Source organism: Tasmannia lanceolata, unplaced genomic scaffold (assembly GCF_043159265.1).
Source record: "Tasmannia lanceolata isolate RefF3 unplaced genomic scaffold, GAP_Taslan_0.1 ptg000012l, whole genome shotgun sequence".
Classification (NCBI taxonomy): domain Eukaryota; kingdom Viridiplantae; phylum Streptophyta; class Magnoliopsida; order Canellales; family Winteraceae; genus Tasmannia; species Tasmannia lanceolata.
The window spans coordinates 40,592,313-40,609,992 of NW_027518689.1; the positions used below are offsets into that span (position 1 = coordinate 40,592,313).

The following is a 17,680-nucleotide window of genomic DNA, read 5'->3' on the forward strand; positions in this document are numbered from 1 at the left end:
TCATCTTATCCATATTTGAGTTAAGACGTATCATCAAGTTTGGAATGTACAACCTTTTCCAAAAAGGACATGTCATCAAATGTGGAATGACATACAACAACTGTAAACATCATCGAAACATATCAAGTGCCTATCTTGGCCAAGAGAGGGAGATTCAAAAAATTCAAAATAACATGGATGTAGGTTAAGACATGTTTACACGGTCTTTAACCCCATCTCCCCCACAATTTTGAATATTCGATCTTTGGGCAGTCCCTTTTGTGAGAGCTTCGGCCTATTATCCTTCGATTTCGTATCAATCAAAGTGATAATCCCGTGTTCTTGAGATAATTCAGGATATGGCCTGTTTCAGCCTAAGATGTCTCATCTTACCATTAAAGAGTGAGTTATTTACAACCATTGTTGTAGCTTGATTATCACAGAACACACATATGGAACTAATCCTTAACCCACTAAAGAACTAATCTTTAACCGGGTCAGTGGAATGCCATAACTATAATCAGATTCTTTATCCCTTAGCTTTCATCTATAGCTGAAGTTAGAGCATAAAGTTCCAATTCGACTTCCACACAACAGCAATAAATTTGCTGTCCTCTGATTCTGAGCCCCATGATGCATCAGAATATCCGTCCAATACAGGAGGATGGCCACCATAACAAAGAGCATAATTTTGAGTACCCTTAAGGTATCTCATCAGCCTCATAAGGGCATCCCAGTGCTCATGGCTAGGATTACTAGTGAAACGATTCAGCATGACAACTGTAAAGGCTATGTCTGGCCTAGTGCAACTCATAGCATACATGAGACTACCAATCAATTTAGAATAATCTAACTGATTCACACTGTCTCTTTTATTAGAAATCAGCTTCTTGGTATAATCAAATGGTGTCTCAATCGGTTTGCACTCAGTATATCCACATATAGAAAGTAGTTTCTCAATATAATGGGCTTGGCTAAGGAAAATCCCCTGCATGTCAAAACTTACTTTCATACCAAGAATGGTTTTAACAACACCTAGGTCTTTGCATGTCGAAGTCTTTACCCAAGGTTAGTTTCACATTACTCATCACAGAGAGAGATTGAAAATAAGAATCAACATCTACATACAAACAAATAATCATGACCTTATTCGACACAAAACGACAGTTAAGGCATTTATCCGAGTAATTTGTCAGAAATCCAAAGCTCTTTACTACTATGTCAAATTTCTGATGTCACAATTTAGGTGCTTGATTAAAACCATAATAAACTTTGTATAATCACATACAAAATAGCTACTTACAGCCCATAGTCTTAGCCCCTTTTGGCAAATCGATTAGCTGCCAAGTTAGATTTTCTAACAAAGAGCTCATTTCATCATGAATGGCTTCTGCCCACAACATGGTCCCTAGATCTCATCACGTCCTGATAGGATGATGGATCATTCTCCATTTGGTAGGTCACAAAGTCCCACCAAATTCGTGGGTACTCTATCTCTTGTAGAACTCTTACAGGAACTGATTCAGAAATCAGATTGGGACAAGTGTTAGAAGTAACTGGTTCAGGCTCAACCGACAATTTTGTAACCATCTCTGTATCGCCTGGTATGGTCAAACCCTGATCTCTGAGAAATTTATTCTCGAAGAAAAATTGCATCTCGAGATTCGATAACCATATTGGTTGATAGATCAAAAAATCGATCACCAACACTATCTTCTGCACCTCCTAAATAAACACAAGTGTTTGTTCTTCCCACTTTAGGTCTCCTAGGGTCTGGTATCCTTACATAAGCAATACAGCCCTAAGTCTTAAGAGTGTCATATCTACAAGGAAGCTTATGCCATAACTCATACGGAGTAGAGATCAATTTAGAGTGAGGTACTCTATTTAGGATGTGATTTGCAGTTAAAGCTGCTTCTCCCCAAATGCAATTAGGCATGCCAGCTGTCATTAACATGGAGTTTAACACTTAAGTTAATGTCATGTTCTTACACTCAGTTATGCCATTTGATTGAGGCGAGTGAGAAACAGTAGTTTCAAGGATTACGCCCTGAGAGGCACAAAATTCCTTGAACCCTGTCATAGTATATTCTCATCCTTTATCACTCCTAAATCTCTTAGTTTTCAAGTTCAATTGATGTTCAACACGATTCTTGAAAATTTTAAAACATATCAGAAGCTTCATCTTTTGATTTTAATCTTTTAATTTTAACAAAGAAATATGACAATATCTTGACATATCGGCTATAAATGTGATCAAATATTTCCGACCACCTCTAGTAGTGAAACTTTTAAAGACATAGAGGTCAAAATGTATCAACTAAAGAAATTGTGTGCTCCTAAAAACCTGACAAAATAGTTTTCTAGTGATCTTTGTTTGAGCATAAACCTCACACTTGTCAAACTTAATTAACATATCTAATGGTATATTATAAGTTTTAGCAAATTGAACCATTATCCGATAGTTTACATGTCCCAATCGATTGTGTAACAACTTAGGATCAACAAGTGTTGAATTAACCTGACTAATAGTCTCATTTGCTAAACTCAATCTATACATACCATTGATTAAGAAAGAACAACCAACATAATAAGAGTTAACATTTAAAGTTACTCTACCACCCAAAAAAGATGAACACATGCCAGCATTGTCTAAAAGATTAATGTAAATGAAATTCTTTTGATAGCAGGAACTACTTTAACATCTTTTAAAGTTAGTACTTTACCTGAAGAAAGGACCAAGTTCGCAGTACCAGTGTGAGTTACCGCTGTCTCGGCTCCACTAGCCACTGTAACGGTCTCCTTCACACCAACATCATCTGTAAGTAGTTTCTTAGAGTAGCAAACATTGCAGGTGGCTCATGTATCTAACCACCAGTCTGAAGAAGTACTGGCCTTACCATTGCCTAACATGGCAACAAAACTCTTAGGCGCAGCACTGCCCACCATCATATGAGCTTCCTTTTGTGGTGTGTCAAATTTAGCCTTCTGAGGTTCTTCACACTCTGCAGCAAAGTGACCCCATTTTTCACAGTTGTGGTACTAGCCTTTCTTTTTCTGAAAGAGTCTTTTTGGCCTCCAACTTGGAACGTTCACTTTTAGGTGACTTGGATTTCCGAGGAAATTTCTTGGGATATATTACCGCGTTAGCAGCAGACTGTTGCTGTCTAACCATCTCCAAGTTATTCCTAGCTCGATTCTCATCGTCGATTCGAATGAATCGTTTGAGATCATCCAGTCCCACTTGCACCTTTTTCCGATACATCTCGGTTTTGCAAGGGTGCCAAGCAGATGGTAACTTATATATAATTGCACCCACAAGAAACGAATCACAGACAACTATCTTCGCATTATGCAACTTAGATCTCAAATTCTCTAGATCAGTGACTTGAGGAGTGATTTCCTTGTCCTCTTGAAACTTGAAATCCATGAATTTGTCCACCAGATGGGTGGACAATTCCTCCTCTTCTTGAATTGAGCATCTAAGTTGTCACATATTACTTTAGCAATGTCATATTTACTATAGGTTTCTGCAAGACGATCTGAAAGACAATTCAACAAGTAGTCTTTGCAGAAAGCCTCATCTCGAAGCCATTGAGATTCATCAACTTCTTCATCCGTCTCAGCAAAGGTACTCAAAACAGTGTAAAAACAGTTCATATATTTTAGACCGAATTGAGGCTTTCGCTTCCATGAGTTAAACTCAGATCCTCCAAACGATTGAAATTTGACCATCTCAAACGGAAGAGAACTCTTTTCAATTGTATTATTTATAGAGGAAATAAAATTGGAAAGAGTGCACCTGATTTGTGAATCGCGATAATCGAATCCAATAACCAAACCGAACCGCGAAGACCGACCGCGATAACCAATAATAACCAGTTGAAACCGGCGTAAGAATCAGGTAAGAGAACCGGCGATAATCACAAGAATCGATCGCAAGAACTGATTGCTCAAGTATCAGATCGCAAAAACTAAGTAATCACCCTTCTAGATCCAAGAGATCCCGAGAGACCTGAAGGTAATTGTAGGAAACCGACGACAAACAGGTGGAGAAACCAACGTCAAACAAGCAGACAATCCGTCTCTTGTATCAGCAAAAGTAGGAGATCGCCCCTTGTTTCCAAGTTGGAAATCATGCCCTTTTGTCCTTTGATTCCAGAGAGAGAACAAACGCCCAAAAAAGATTTAAAACGATCTCAGAGATAGAGAGAAGCCCCACTAATATTGCAGAAATTTGGATCTGCAAGATCGTTTGCAGAGAGAGAGACTCAAACCCAAATTGCAACAGAGGGTAGGGTCGGAATTAATAGAACCAAGAGAGGTTAGTGAAGATTGCAAAACCGGTGCCCAAATCTGTCTTGACGAGGATAGAACCAAGAGGCTAGGGTCATAATTTCCACTGTTGCTATTCTTGTCCCAATCTTGTGCAACGAACATAAAAAAAAAGAAAAAAGGCAGACGTCTCTCAATTCTTTATTGCTGCCCATCAAGGAGATATAAAGCTAATCAAAGAAGGACCAGTGGCTATCAAAACCTCAAGACCGTTTACACAGAGTTGGATCCCTTTACACAAACGACTCACAACGATGGCCAATATAAAACAAAAAACGAGAGCAAGAGTGATCTTACTTTCTTCCAATCAGGGACATTAGAGGGGGTAATGCTTCAAGATTGTTAGAGTAATTAGGTCAAGCAAGAGGTTGCTTGAAGCATTACACCCAAGGTATCTAATTTGGAATACCAAGTTTGTTGCCTCCAACCCCTATATATATTAGATACACTAGGGTTTTAATAGGTTAGTGGGCTCTAGCCCTAATAGGCCCACAACACCGGTCCATTATCATATTGGGCTTATATTAGAACATATATGGGTTATATTATATACCCAACATGAAAATGAAATCAAAGATCAGATATATGTGGAGAGAGAGGAAAAGGTGAGATGGTGAGGAAGCGAAGAATTTTTTTTTTGAAAGGCAGCGAAGAGTAGGACCTCGGCCATGAATTTCTTGAGAATCTCTTGCTTCTGCCTCTCGTCACTTGTTGGGAGGCCCATGGATTTCTGCCGCTGATCAAACTGTAAGCATCATAAAAATTTATGGTATTCAGCATATGTAGATTAAGGCATTCATCTATATTTTGACTAAGGTTGAACTTATAAACCAAAATGCTCATTGAACCACAGGAGGGAACATGGCTGAAAGAAACAGAAAACATAACTAAGACAGAGTCACTACAAAAAATCAGAAGCAATATACAGAAACAAATTTCCCAATTTCAGATAGCATGCTACGTTAAGGATGGTGAAACAGAAAAACTGAAATATGCAAATAATTTAAGTGATTACTTCCAAAACAACAATGCTAGAGAAACTAATGAAAGAGGGAAAGAAAGCAAATGAGATGAATTTTGTGATACTGAAACACACAGTAATCCATGCCCAACAACACAGGAAAATACAGATCTTGAGTACATTACCATCATTTTTTCCACAGTTTGCCGAGTTTCAGGATCCAAGTCAGATAACTTGCTGTTCTCAGGTTCTACTTTCTGAGTATCGATTTCAGGGTCACCTTTAATCAAACATTTCCACCATTCCATTTGATTATGTTTGGTCAAAAGAATAGAGATAACCTTCCCATCCTCTGCAGAAAGTGTTTTATGGTTATTAGAAGAAAAAATTATTAATACGTAAATTCTGATAAAATAACACTTGGATAAGTATCTAAATTGACTCCTACTTACCTATGCTCCAAAAACAATCATCTGCTTTGACAGACTGAAAAAGCTCCCCCTGAAAGTATCCGAATATTCATGGTGAGTGATAGAGCAACAAATGGCTCAAGGGGAAGAAGAAATGATTAAAGTGAGGAAAGCTAGGAAATTAAATTTAATTGACAACAAATGAAACTAGTCTTAGACCATCAAGCCAACCAGTACTTTCCATAGGGAATGAGAGTGGTTCCAAAATAACCTACAAAAAAACAATGAAATAAAAATTGGGGCACACTTACATCTATAATAGGAGACTGACCCTTGAGTCCAACCTTCAAATGGTTCTTCCTTATGTCGCATGTAACAAACCTTGACTTAGTTCAAGGAGGAACTGGAACAGTTACAGTCGCTTCCTGTAAAGTTTGAGTCCACGAATACTTCTCTAGGTCCAGGCCGTTTCCATAGTTTGGGTCTATTCAAAGGGCAAATGCAAATAAAATAAACAAATAAATATATTAAATCATAAGAGGAGGTGATCCTAACAGTAATAAGATAAAGATGGATAACAAAAAATAACTGTGTTGAGATAATAAAAATAAGAAAGTGAAGTGCATGAACAAACCTATAATTAAAGAAAGATTATACTGGAGAAGGGTTAATCAAAACCCAAAAAAAAAAGGCTCCAAAGATACTTGAATGTCATGAAAATGTTAATAAAGGCTCATACAGGGCTACTATTCAAAAAAAAAAAGGCTCATAGAGGGTTCTGTTGGTCACGAAATTTTATGACAATCAAAGTGCGACAAAACTATCACAAAATCTGATGTTTCTTGCCATAATGAAACACATGGATATTGATTTTCATTATGACAGATAGAGTGGAAATGCTGAGATAGCTCCTCTCTCCGCCCAAGGCAAAAACCAAGGTGCAGACATCTTCACCAAATGACCACGAGTGATCATCACATATATCTGACAAATAAGCTATATGTATTCAAAGGAATGGTTAAGCATGATGAGTTACAACAGTAACACAGAGATGGGTAGCATACTGTTTATGTAATTAATGAAAATTTGTAATTACAATTGTGTTGTCATATATAAGCATGGTTTCAAATTTCGGCCATTTCGGTCAGGACCGAACCGAAACTTTCTGAAACCGAAATTGCTGAAAATTTTCATCGAAATTTTTGATAAAATATTAATTTCTTATTTCTTTACAGAATCGGCCCAAAAAATCAACATTCCGAGCGCTTGTACCGAATTTTGGCTGAAATTTTGGTTTCGGTGAGGACCGAAATTCTACCCGAAACCGAAATTTAAAACCTTGTATATAAGTACTTGCATTAGAGTTTTCACTTATTATCTTAATGCATTCAAACCCTACAAATTGGTGGGTTCTCCTCTATCTACTCTTCTCCTTTCTCTCTTTCCCAGGGTTCATAACAAATTCATGCAGATTGAACACATAGAACCCAATGTTTCATGTCATAACCGAGATAGCTCCTCTCTCCACCCCAAGCAAAGACGTAGACGCAAAGACCAAGGCATAGACATCTTCACCGAATGAATCACGAGTGATCATCACATATATCTGACAAAAAAGCTATATGGGCATGGCTCACAAACCATAGGGGGGCCACATTTTTTGGGGGATCCAAAGCATTCATTTGGAAGGTCCTTCCATGGATTGGGTGTGTACAAAAAATCAGCCCTATAGGATAATCCTAACCCAATCAAAGGTGGAGGGGAAAATGGATAGACACTGTTCTGCCCATTTTTTCCCTCCACTAATGGCAGGGTTAGGATGATCCTATAAGGCTGATTTTTGGTACACACCCTATCCATGGAAGGGCCTTCCAAATGAATGCTTTGGATCCCCCAAAGAATGTGGCCCCCCTATGGTTTGTGAGCCATGCACAGGCTTATCTGTGCAGCTGCACATACTTTATTTTCTCATATATATATATTCACAGGAATGGTTAAGCTTGATGGGTGTTAAAAATAACACAGAGATGGGTAGTATAGTGTTTATTTAATCAATGAAAAATTTGCAATTATTATTGTGTTGTCATATATAAGTACTTGCATTAGAGTTTTCACTAATTATCTTATGCATTCAAAGCCTACGAACTGGTGGGTACTCCTCTAGCTTCTCTTCTCCTTTCTCTCTTTCCTGGGGTTCATAACAAATTCATGCAGATTGAACACATAGAGCCCAAAGTTTCATGTCATAACCAAGCATATTGGGATCAATTTTCACGCCATTGCTGAGAAAATGGAAAATGGAGAGGTGATACTGCACTTGAGATTTAAGTAGCAGACATACTAAAGGTTGGGTACTGATAAACATTTCCACTTGAGATTTAAGTAGCACAGACATACTAAAGGTTGGGTACTGAACCATTCAATAAAAAAAAAAATAGGTTGGGCACTGATACACATTTCCACTTGAGATTTAAGTAGCAGACATACTAAAGGTTGACTGCATAACGTCAGTTATATTTGATTAACAAGCTGAAATGTTCTGAGGAACACGTCAGCTTCAGAGAGAGAGAGAGAGAGAGAGAGAGAGAGAGAGAGAGAGAGAGAGAAGGGACTTTAAGAGATTTTGTTGGACATAACTAAAGGTACATTGGTCGTTTTACATGGCATTGATATATAAGTGATGTAACATTTTTATTGAATTGAACACCACACAAATTGTGTAGTTCCTCTTGCTTTCACTTCCCCGTCATCTTTCCAACACTAGCTGCCAGAGACACCACATATCCAAACTAACTCCTCCCTCCATCGTCGCAGAAGAAGAAAATAAGGGAAGAGAAGGAAATGGAACATTTGCAGCAGGACAAATTGTTTATTCCTTCTCTTTTAGAGTTTTTTAAAGTTTTCTCTGAAAAGGGTAAATTGAGTACCTGCATTATCCTGTTGTCCTATAAATCTCTTGGGACACAAGGCATCCCAGGATTGGGCATTTGGAAGATGCATTCAGAAAATCTGTCTTCCTATCCTTGTTTTTGTAGTGAGTAGTCTGTTTGCCTGTTATGTGGATTTCAGTCCACCCTAGTCATCAATTATAGTATATCTGAGATCCCTGATTGCTAAGTGGATTTTAATACATATATAACGGGCTACAGTCATAGCTTTTTTCAATAGATTAGAAACCAAATGAAACAAGATGCCAAATCTTGTGTACATGATAAGAGGAGACCTCTTATTTTATACTTCCATGGTCTATTCAATCCAACATAAGGAAGGAGAGATTGAAGACGATGTTAACCACAGAATAAGAGCAGGTTGGTTGAAGTGGAAGCATGCTTCAGGAGTTCTGTCCCATCGTAAAATACCTACCAAGTTGCAGGGAAAGTTTTAGAAGACAGTTGTGAGGCTAGCCATGTTGTACGGCTCAGAATGTTGGGCCACCAAGAAGCAGCATGTGCATAAGATGAGTGTAGCGGAGATGCGAATGCTTAGATGGATGTGCGGCCACACAAGGTTAGATCAAATTAAAAATGAAGACATCTGTAAAAACTAAAAAGGTGGGGGTAGCACAAATTGAGAAGAAGATGAGAGAGCACCGCTTAAGACGGTTTGGGCATATCCAACGTAGGCCTTTGGATGCTCTAGTTAGAAGAAGTGACTCGTGCCAAGTTGATAGAATAAAAATAGGTAGGGGCTGTGGACTCCGATCCGAGAGAGGCGGGGGACGAGCCCCCACGAACAGTCTCAGGATCATCCACGTGAATGGAGAGCTCTACCAAGGAACTCTCGAAAGAATGTGCCTCTCACAGCATGAGTGGCGATACAAAGGGAGATACCTCTCGATTCGGGGACTAGCCCAGATTCGAGGCGTACCTTAAACAAAGAAGAGTCGTCATCCAAGGAAGTGGGCCAAGGATCCCATACTATGCTCTGTTGCAATGGATAACCAGAGATATAAAAGAAGGTTCGTGCCTGGTTACGAATTTGGAAGGTCCAAAGAGCACCTCGTCCGCCCAAGTACAAACACCTGGTCTCTTATGCCATTTATTATTGACTTTGAAGAATTTTGAGCGAAAGTAATGTGAAATAGAAACGAATATCTCCGAGAAGAAGTCTATATAATCATGCATGTCTCAGAGATGAATAATAAGCACACACAAAATAAATGAAATTAGTGTCGCCTGAGAATAACTAGGTTATGAGTGTCATACCTAATTGGTGTTTGAGTTCTGGTGTGCAAACACATGCATGCTACAGCTAAAGGTATAGGGTCTGTACATGAAAGTAAGAAAACACAGCAAAACATACAACACAAATCAATTATATACATGACTGGACAAGACAAATCCTAAAACTCTAATGCAGGACTTGACTCGGACCAAGATGATCGTCCATCCCAGTTGTTCTACGTATCCCGGCCTCGGGAAGAATCGGAGTCAACGTAGTTCGATGCCCTATTCTAAACTACGATGCCTAACTATCTAGAACCACTATCCTAGACTCGATTCCACTAGACTCGACTGATTTTTAAAGCTTTTTGTACGATTGCTTAAATTCAAGTGAATTGTAATTTTTAGGACTCTCTATATGCCCTAACTAATGCAAGTTGATTAGCCTTAAGCTAATGCAGGTGAACCCTACATCCTATGTGTAACTAGGCTGTGCATCCTAAGGAAAACCATGGGCTGACTATATGCTTCCTAGTCTGGCCATCGGTTCGACTAAATGTCTAACCGATCAACTCGAGGCCTCCTAACTCTAGGGACACTCACACGACAGGACACACCATATCAATACAAATCAGGACAGACTTTTAACTCTAAAACACCCCAAATATCTAGGACAGACTCTTAACTCTAGGGGAAGATCTTTTTGAAAGGGTTTTGAAGAATTTTTGTATTTCTGGAAGATTTGAAATGTTTATTTTTGAAAGTTTGGCTGGACTTGGGATGTGGATCCCAAGCTGCACTACGTACCCTATGGAAAGGGATCAAGCCAACGTAGTTCGGAACAGAAATCCTAACTACTCTCATATGACTCAAGATTTTTGAGATTTTTGGTTTTTCATATGTTTTTGATGTTTTTGACACAAGAGGATATAATCCTATCATTATAAGGGTATGACAGATTCATGATATCCTGCAAAGGTTGGACAACATCCTATGCTTTGCGGAGGGGGGGGGGGAGACAGAATCACGACTCTGCAAGGGTTTGACAGCAGCTTATACCTTGCAGGAGCGGATAAAAAAATCACATGACTTGATAAGAGGTTGGACAGAATCCTAACCCCTATGATGATAGGACAGACTCCTGAAAGAAGGACTGACTCTGGCTAAAGAATGACTCTCTAACTAAGGACGGACTCTTTAGCTAAAGACTGACTCAAATACGAAATGACTGACTCCTAGTGCACAACCCTAAGAGGGGAGTGCTAATGAGACTAGGCTAGTCTCCTAAAAGAAGAGGAGATAAGAAGGGTGCTAGTGAGACTAGGCAAGTCTCCTAAACACAGAGAACACTATGACCAAAGAGACAAAACCTGGTCTCCAAAAGATGGATGACTTTTCTATCGAGACACAGCTTGTCTCCTAAAAGGGTTTGATTTTTTTATTTAGACATAGCTTGTCTTTCTAAAAGGCGGGCTCTAGATAACTCTTTCATTGCCTTTGCAATGAGAGGGACCTAAGGTTTAAGGAATGTACATCTAAAAGACTAGGCAAGTCTTTTATACAAAAGAGGGGAGTGTTACTTGGACTGAGCAAGTCCCCTAATGATGGGCTTGGGCTAGCGCCTTCATCGCCCTAATAGAGGATGATATTGAGAGATGCCCGACAAATGATACACACCAACTAACAACCTAAAATCATATGAAATAAAAGCCATTGAATGAGAAGTTTAAGGCATTACAGATCAACAAATTCAAAAATATGGAACAGTATAAAGGATGTCAACCTAATTTATACTTTTATTACCATAACAGTATTAACATATCACTTTATTCTAAAATATGATAATGACAGGGTGTCAATTAAAATATCATGCTTCATGTATAGAACAACTTATTCAGCCTATATGACACATGATCATTGATTCATTATTATATGAATAACTAGAGTTTCTTACACTTCAAATACGCTCAACAAGAAAGAAAACATCTAACGTCCATGACTGATTAAGACTTTTAAAGACATCCCAACTAACTGTTAATTCAATATCAAATGAAAAGGGCATTTGCATTTAATTGATGACTTTCCAGAATCTACCCAACCAAACTACTAAAGCATGGAATACACAACTAAAGCAACTAATTAAACAAACAACCTTTCGTATATAATAGGATCAAATAATGCAATCAAGGATTCAAGATCATAACTAAAGTTAACACCAGGTGACAATGGTTATAAGGAAGCAAAACACTTTATGAGCACAGGTGACATTTGACAAAGCACGTTATAAAACAAATAGCATTTGTACACTGAAAACTTGAAATCTAATTTAAATCTTTCGTACTCAAGAACTCCAAATTTTAAAAAATGGTGAACATGAAAGTTGTTTATTACAAGTATAATAACAACTTTTTAGTTTACCACTTTAGCCAATTTTCACTGGCAATAGCCCGAAATTATCATTTTCTCGAAAAGTGGGCTTCCACTCATATCAAAAACAAAAATTAAGTGTAGCTCCTTATACACTTAGAATTAGAAGTTTTACGAAACATAAAAATTATTTTTAAAAACATTCCCTAAAACTTTTATGTTCGGATCTCCGGCCAATTCCAATTGTATGTGGCCGGAAAACAAGAAAACACCCATTTGAACCCACTTTTCAATAGAAACTTGAAATGAGTATAACTTACTCAATTCTTATCCAAATTTAACAAAATTTATATGTATTCCTATCTATGAAAAAAAACCTACAACTTTCTAGTTTGCATAACTGGATAATTCTAGGCTTAAGCACCCTAAAAATATGAAAATTCAGATTTCCAGCACTCTATTCTGAAAAACTGGAAATTAAAAATTTAGATTTTGATCTTCTCCCTTGTTTCTATCATATTCTATTACCATATTAATGTATAAGTTGATGCTCTACATATATTTACATGTACATAATACATAAAAGAAAATTGTTCTTACCCTTCTTCTTTTTTGAAAATATGATAAAATATGAAAGGATTTTCATTACTTTGAACTAAACACATAAACTGAACAGATGTAAAACTGAAATTTCTGAGACTAACGTAAGTCAGAAACTAAAGGTAACTTAAGAAAACAATCTTGGATTCATGCCTTACATAGTTGTGCAAATAGGATCCCATAAGTGAATGATATAAAGAACTTTTTTTTTTTTTTTTTTTTTGAAACCTGATAAGCTAACATATACTCACAACTGTATGCCCAAAGTGAAATCTAAATTCTCAAGATGAAATGAACCTATACAATACTTTTCTTCATGCACTTAGGCATTAAGCAAGAACAGACAAGGTTACATAACGGCCAACTCAGCATGAATTATCATAACATGTAATAGTATATAAACAAGACCATTCTACAAGCAAAAGTTGCAGAAATTAAAAATTAATGTTCTGAACCACATTACAAATAGCCAGAACCTGTATATCTTTTGCAGACATCCCTACAACTTGAACTCATATATGTTATAAAGGGAATGATTCCCTAACATTCAACCTATGAAATCAACTAGCTTGCAAATATTCAAATAAATAAATAATAATAATAATAATAATAATAAATTCAAATGAGCTTCAAATTATTATCATTTTATTCCACCCCTCTTTCTCTATTGCTGTTAAAATATTCTTATGAAATTATTATACATTCAAAGGAGACTCTAATGGTCTGCTCACAAAGAAGCAACATACAAAATAACCCTACACAACCATTGGAACATGGTTAAACTAATACCAACACAGGACATGAGGATTGCTTGAAAATTAAATGGAACAATGCCATAACAGAATCCCAACCATGGACATGTATAGTGCCAACACTCTTACAAAAGCAAATTGAAAACTGGGGAAACCTTGAGTTTTGATTCTTAATTGTGGAAGAGAACTTGAACAGCTCCTAGTTGACACCTCTAGTAAAAAGTGCTTTCCCAGTACTTTAATCAAACATCTAGCATACAAAATTCATGTATATGCAGCCACCTGCTCATTTCCACCAAGAATTTAAGTTTCAAAATCCAATGAAATTCAACAAGAGTAGGCCTAAGGCCATCATGAGTAATAAAGCCAACTCTCAAATCTAATTTTTTGGCCAATGTTTCTAAAATTGAATGGTCCAGATCTCAAGTCCTATCAACGGCTTCAATGGAATTCAAAATCACATGTACTCAAACCTCTCACATAAAAGCTTTTGAAATACAATAAATGTACCGTGAGAAATTCAACATGTAGCCATGGATCTCATAAATTGAGGTGAGAACCCCCTATTCTTGCTAAATCCAGTTGATGATTAAATGTAAGAATAACTTTCTATTAAATACATTTGAACCATTGGCAAAAAATCCATGGAAAAATCTCTCAGGCACAAAATTTGCTCCATGTTTTAGCCACCACGACTTTTTTTTTTTTTTTTTACATTATTTGCATATCTACAATTCCAAAAAAAAAAACTACCAGCTAACATATTTCACAAAAATATGTTCACGCCAGTTCATCTCATTTTCAATGAGAGCTTCTGCTTACCTTGTAAGCACAAACTCCTATTAAGGCTTGAATCATACTTTCAGGTAAGCTTACATGCATTATATTATCCAACCGTCATTTTCTTAGAAAATACAATCGATATGATTCTAAGTTGAATCCAGAATTTTCAGAGCACAATAACTAATACATCATATGTTAAGCAAAAGACATTAAACTAGCTCCTAGCACTCAAGCAAGACAGGGACAACTCAAGCTCACGTACTTAAATATAAAATCATTCAACAATTTGAAACCTAATTTTACTTTAAACACAATTTCATCAAAAAAACTACGAAAATACAGAGATCATTGAAGAGATTTTTAAGTATTGTTTAAACTAAAAATGAGAAAAATAAAATAAATAAAAAATCTCTGAAGAAAATCATACCTGATATGATGCCCTTGTAAATCACTCAGAAAATCTCAGCTCCAGCAAGAAATGATCGGATCTTTTTTTTTGAAAAATTTCACTGATATGATGCCTTCAGCCTTCAATAAGTAGATCTGTATAACCTAATTCTAAATCTAAGACTTTAGAGGCATGATGATTATCACAAGGTGTAGGTAATAGAGATTGAAGTTTAAAATCTTAGAATCTGAAAGCTTTAGAACTCAGATCTGAGGTTTTTTTAAAATGAAAGCAAAGTGGATCGATCAAGCTTGAGCAAAGAAAGAAAATGTTGAAAGTGATGTCTGCAAAGGAAGAAAACAAGTTGATCGGAACTTTGGTGAAATCGCCGGAGAAATCACCAGGAGAAGATGAAGGTGAGTTAGTGTTTCAGATTTTCTCTCTCTCTCTCTCTCTCTCTCTCTCTCTCTAAAAGGGGGAAAATAAAAATAAAAATTATGAGCTTTGGTTTGGTATATTTATAGAGATTTTTGGGGATGATATTCACACTATAAGTGGATTGGGCGCGCGGATTTGCGCGAAAAAAGTGATGGGCGCACGCCCGAATAATAGCCTATTCGGTCATGCACGTCCTTTTCCAGGATAAATTCGCCCCCCTCTTAGGATAAATTCAACCCCCATCTGCATTTGCACTACGACACTTACCTCGGCCTGTTTGCTAGGCAAACGTCTTCGGATTTCAACGAAATTTTGTAGGGACCTTGGTGGGGCCCTAACCTAGCTTAGGGTGAAGTTTGAGACCCTAGTTGATTGATTTGGTTGGGTTTTACTCAAACAAGAAAGATTTAGGGTACGGTCAAAATGGGGTGTCTACAGGGGCAGACCGAAAATAACTTGGGTAGAAACAGTGAGGACAGGCTTGAGGGCTAGGAACATAACAGAGAACATGACCTTGGATAGGATAGAGTGGAAGAAAATGATCCATTTAGACACGAACCCAACTAGTGTCAGGATTAGACTTAGTCAATTTGAGCCCGACAGATCCTTTCACCTTCTTCATGAAAATTTTCTAAAAGGATTCATTAGCCAACCCCAACTAGTTTGGGACAAAGGCTTAGTTGAGTTGAGTTGAGATGGTATGTTTCATTTTCCTCATTCATAATTTATTGAACATCCATTCTCCATCGTTTATTACCATGCTTCCACACACTTAGAATTTCCATTGCAAGGATTAGATCTCCAAGTATAAGGAATAGCACTTTCAGTTTCAGAAAAGAATTTAAATCTACCAATAATAGAAAACTACAAACACCAACTAGAATGCAGTTCCTACTAAATCTCGCTCTTTCTTAAACTCCAACTTTCACAGATCACAAAACTCCATCAATAGAGTCACAAAAACCATAAACTGCTCCTCCTACACAAGCAAAGTCCAAGAAAAAACACACAATCTCCATTACAATATGCTCCTCCTACACACGCAAACTCCAAAAAATTAAATGCGGGAATACTTTTGCTAATAAATCAATAAAATCAACCAAAGAAGAACAAAAACAGAGAAATAGAAACAAAAAACGCATATTAAGAAAAAACAGAAACTCACTCCTCACGTTCTCCTTTCCATTCACCTCTTTAGTTCCTTTCTCCGGCTTACTTTCCGGCGAGATCTCCATCGGAATGTCCTCCTTCTCGCTCTCTTTTAATCGCTTTTCGGCCTTTCCTCCGTCCTCCAAACCCCTTTCCTCTGCTTTCTTCTTTCTCTCCTCGGAGTCCTTCTCCTTCGCAGCTGAAACCACCGCTGAGATTTTTGTTTCAACGTTTTCGTCCTTAAAGAAGTCCGATTTCCTACGGAGAAAATCGACCGTGGTTTTGAAGAAATCGGTAGGGTTTTGATTGTCGAGTATCGGTTTCAGAACTTCTTCGTAAGGGCCGATGGATGTTCCAGAAGCTTCTTGATGCTGTTCTTCCTGGAGGTCTGAGATTATTGCCATATCACGGAGAAAGAGAGGGGGGGCTGAAACTTGAAACTAACAAGCTCCACAACCGAAGAAGTTCAGGGGAAGAAACACCTCAATCACTCTGGAAGTTTCTCCTGTCAGGTATACTTTAAGTTTTCCAGCACTTTTGAATGCGTATGATGTGTGGGCGTAAGGTTCAGTATTTTTCATAAGGTACAGTGGGTCCATTTTTATAGGGTGTAAGACCTTATAGCCCCTTATTTTTCAAAAAAAGTATTGTACGGGCCAGACTATAGGATGATCCAAGCCGTCCATGTCATCTTATTTTACATAGGATGATCCCAACCCTCCAATCTATAGAGGAACTGCATATTTTGGAAACCTCTATAGATTGGAGGGCTAGGATCATCCTATGGAAATGATTTTTGGGGAACAACCTATTTACGCTGTGTTCCATCACATGGACGGTTTGGATCATCCTATGATGTGTCCGTACGCTGTGTTCAAAAAGTACGGTGGGCCCACTTAATAGGATGATCCAAACCACTCGATCGTTTGTTGGGTCACAACGAAAATAGAACACCCGGTAAATAATCTTCATAGGATGATACTAACCCTTTGTTCTGTAGAGGTTTCAATAATGTGAAGTCCATCTGTAGATCGAAGGGTTCGGATCAACGAATGAAATGATTTTCAGGGTACAGGTGTTGTGGCCCAACAAATGAAGAGTTTGGAGTTGTGGCCCAACAAATGAAGAGTTTGGATCATCCAACGAAGTGGGCCCCATTGAACCTTTTGAAAAATAATGGACTTTACACACTCGCACCCAGGGATGGCAACAGTTTAGTTTCGGCTCGGTTTGACCCCCAAACCAAACCAAACCATCCTACACTCCAAACCAAAACTAAACCGAACCGAACCGAATTACTGAATGGCCAAACCGAACCAAACCGAACTGATTCAAGAATTTCGATTCGGTTTTCG

General features: G+C 37.7%; 1 pseudogene across 1 annotated transcript; it reads right to left on the minus strand.

Moving 5' to 3' along the window:
- Positions 1-4,460: 4,460 nt before the first annotated feature.
- On the minus strand, positions 4,461-16,849 carry LOC143888218 (protein BOBBER 1-like; annotated as a pseudogene). Its single transcript, XR_013254505.1, has 5 exons — positions 16,342-16,849; positions 5,997-6,169; positions 5,728-5,776; positions 5,461-5,627; positions 4,461-5,059 (listed from the first exon to the last, which is right to left on the minus strand). The product of XR_013254505.1 is annotated as a protein BOBBER 1-like (transcript).
- Between the last annotated feature and the right edge of the window lie 831 nt (positions 16,850-17,680).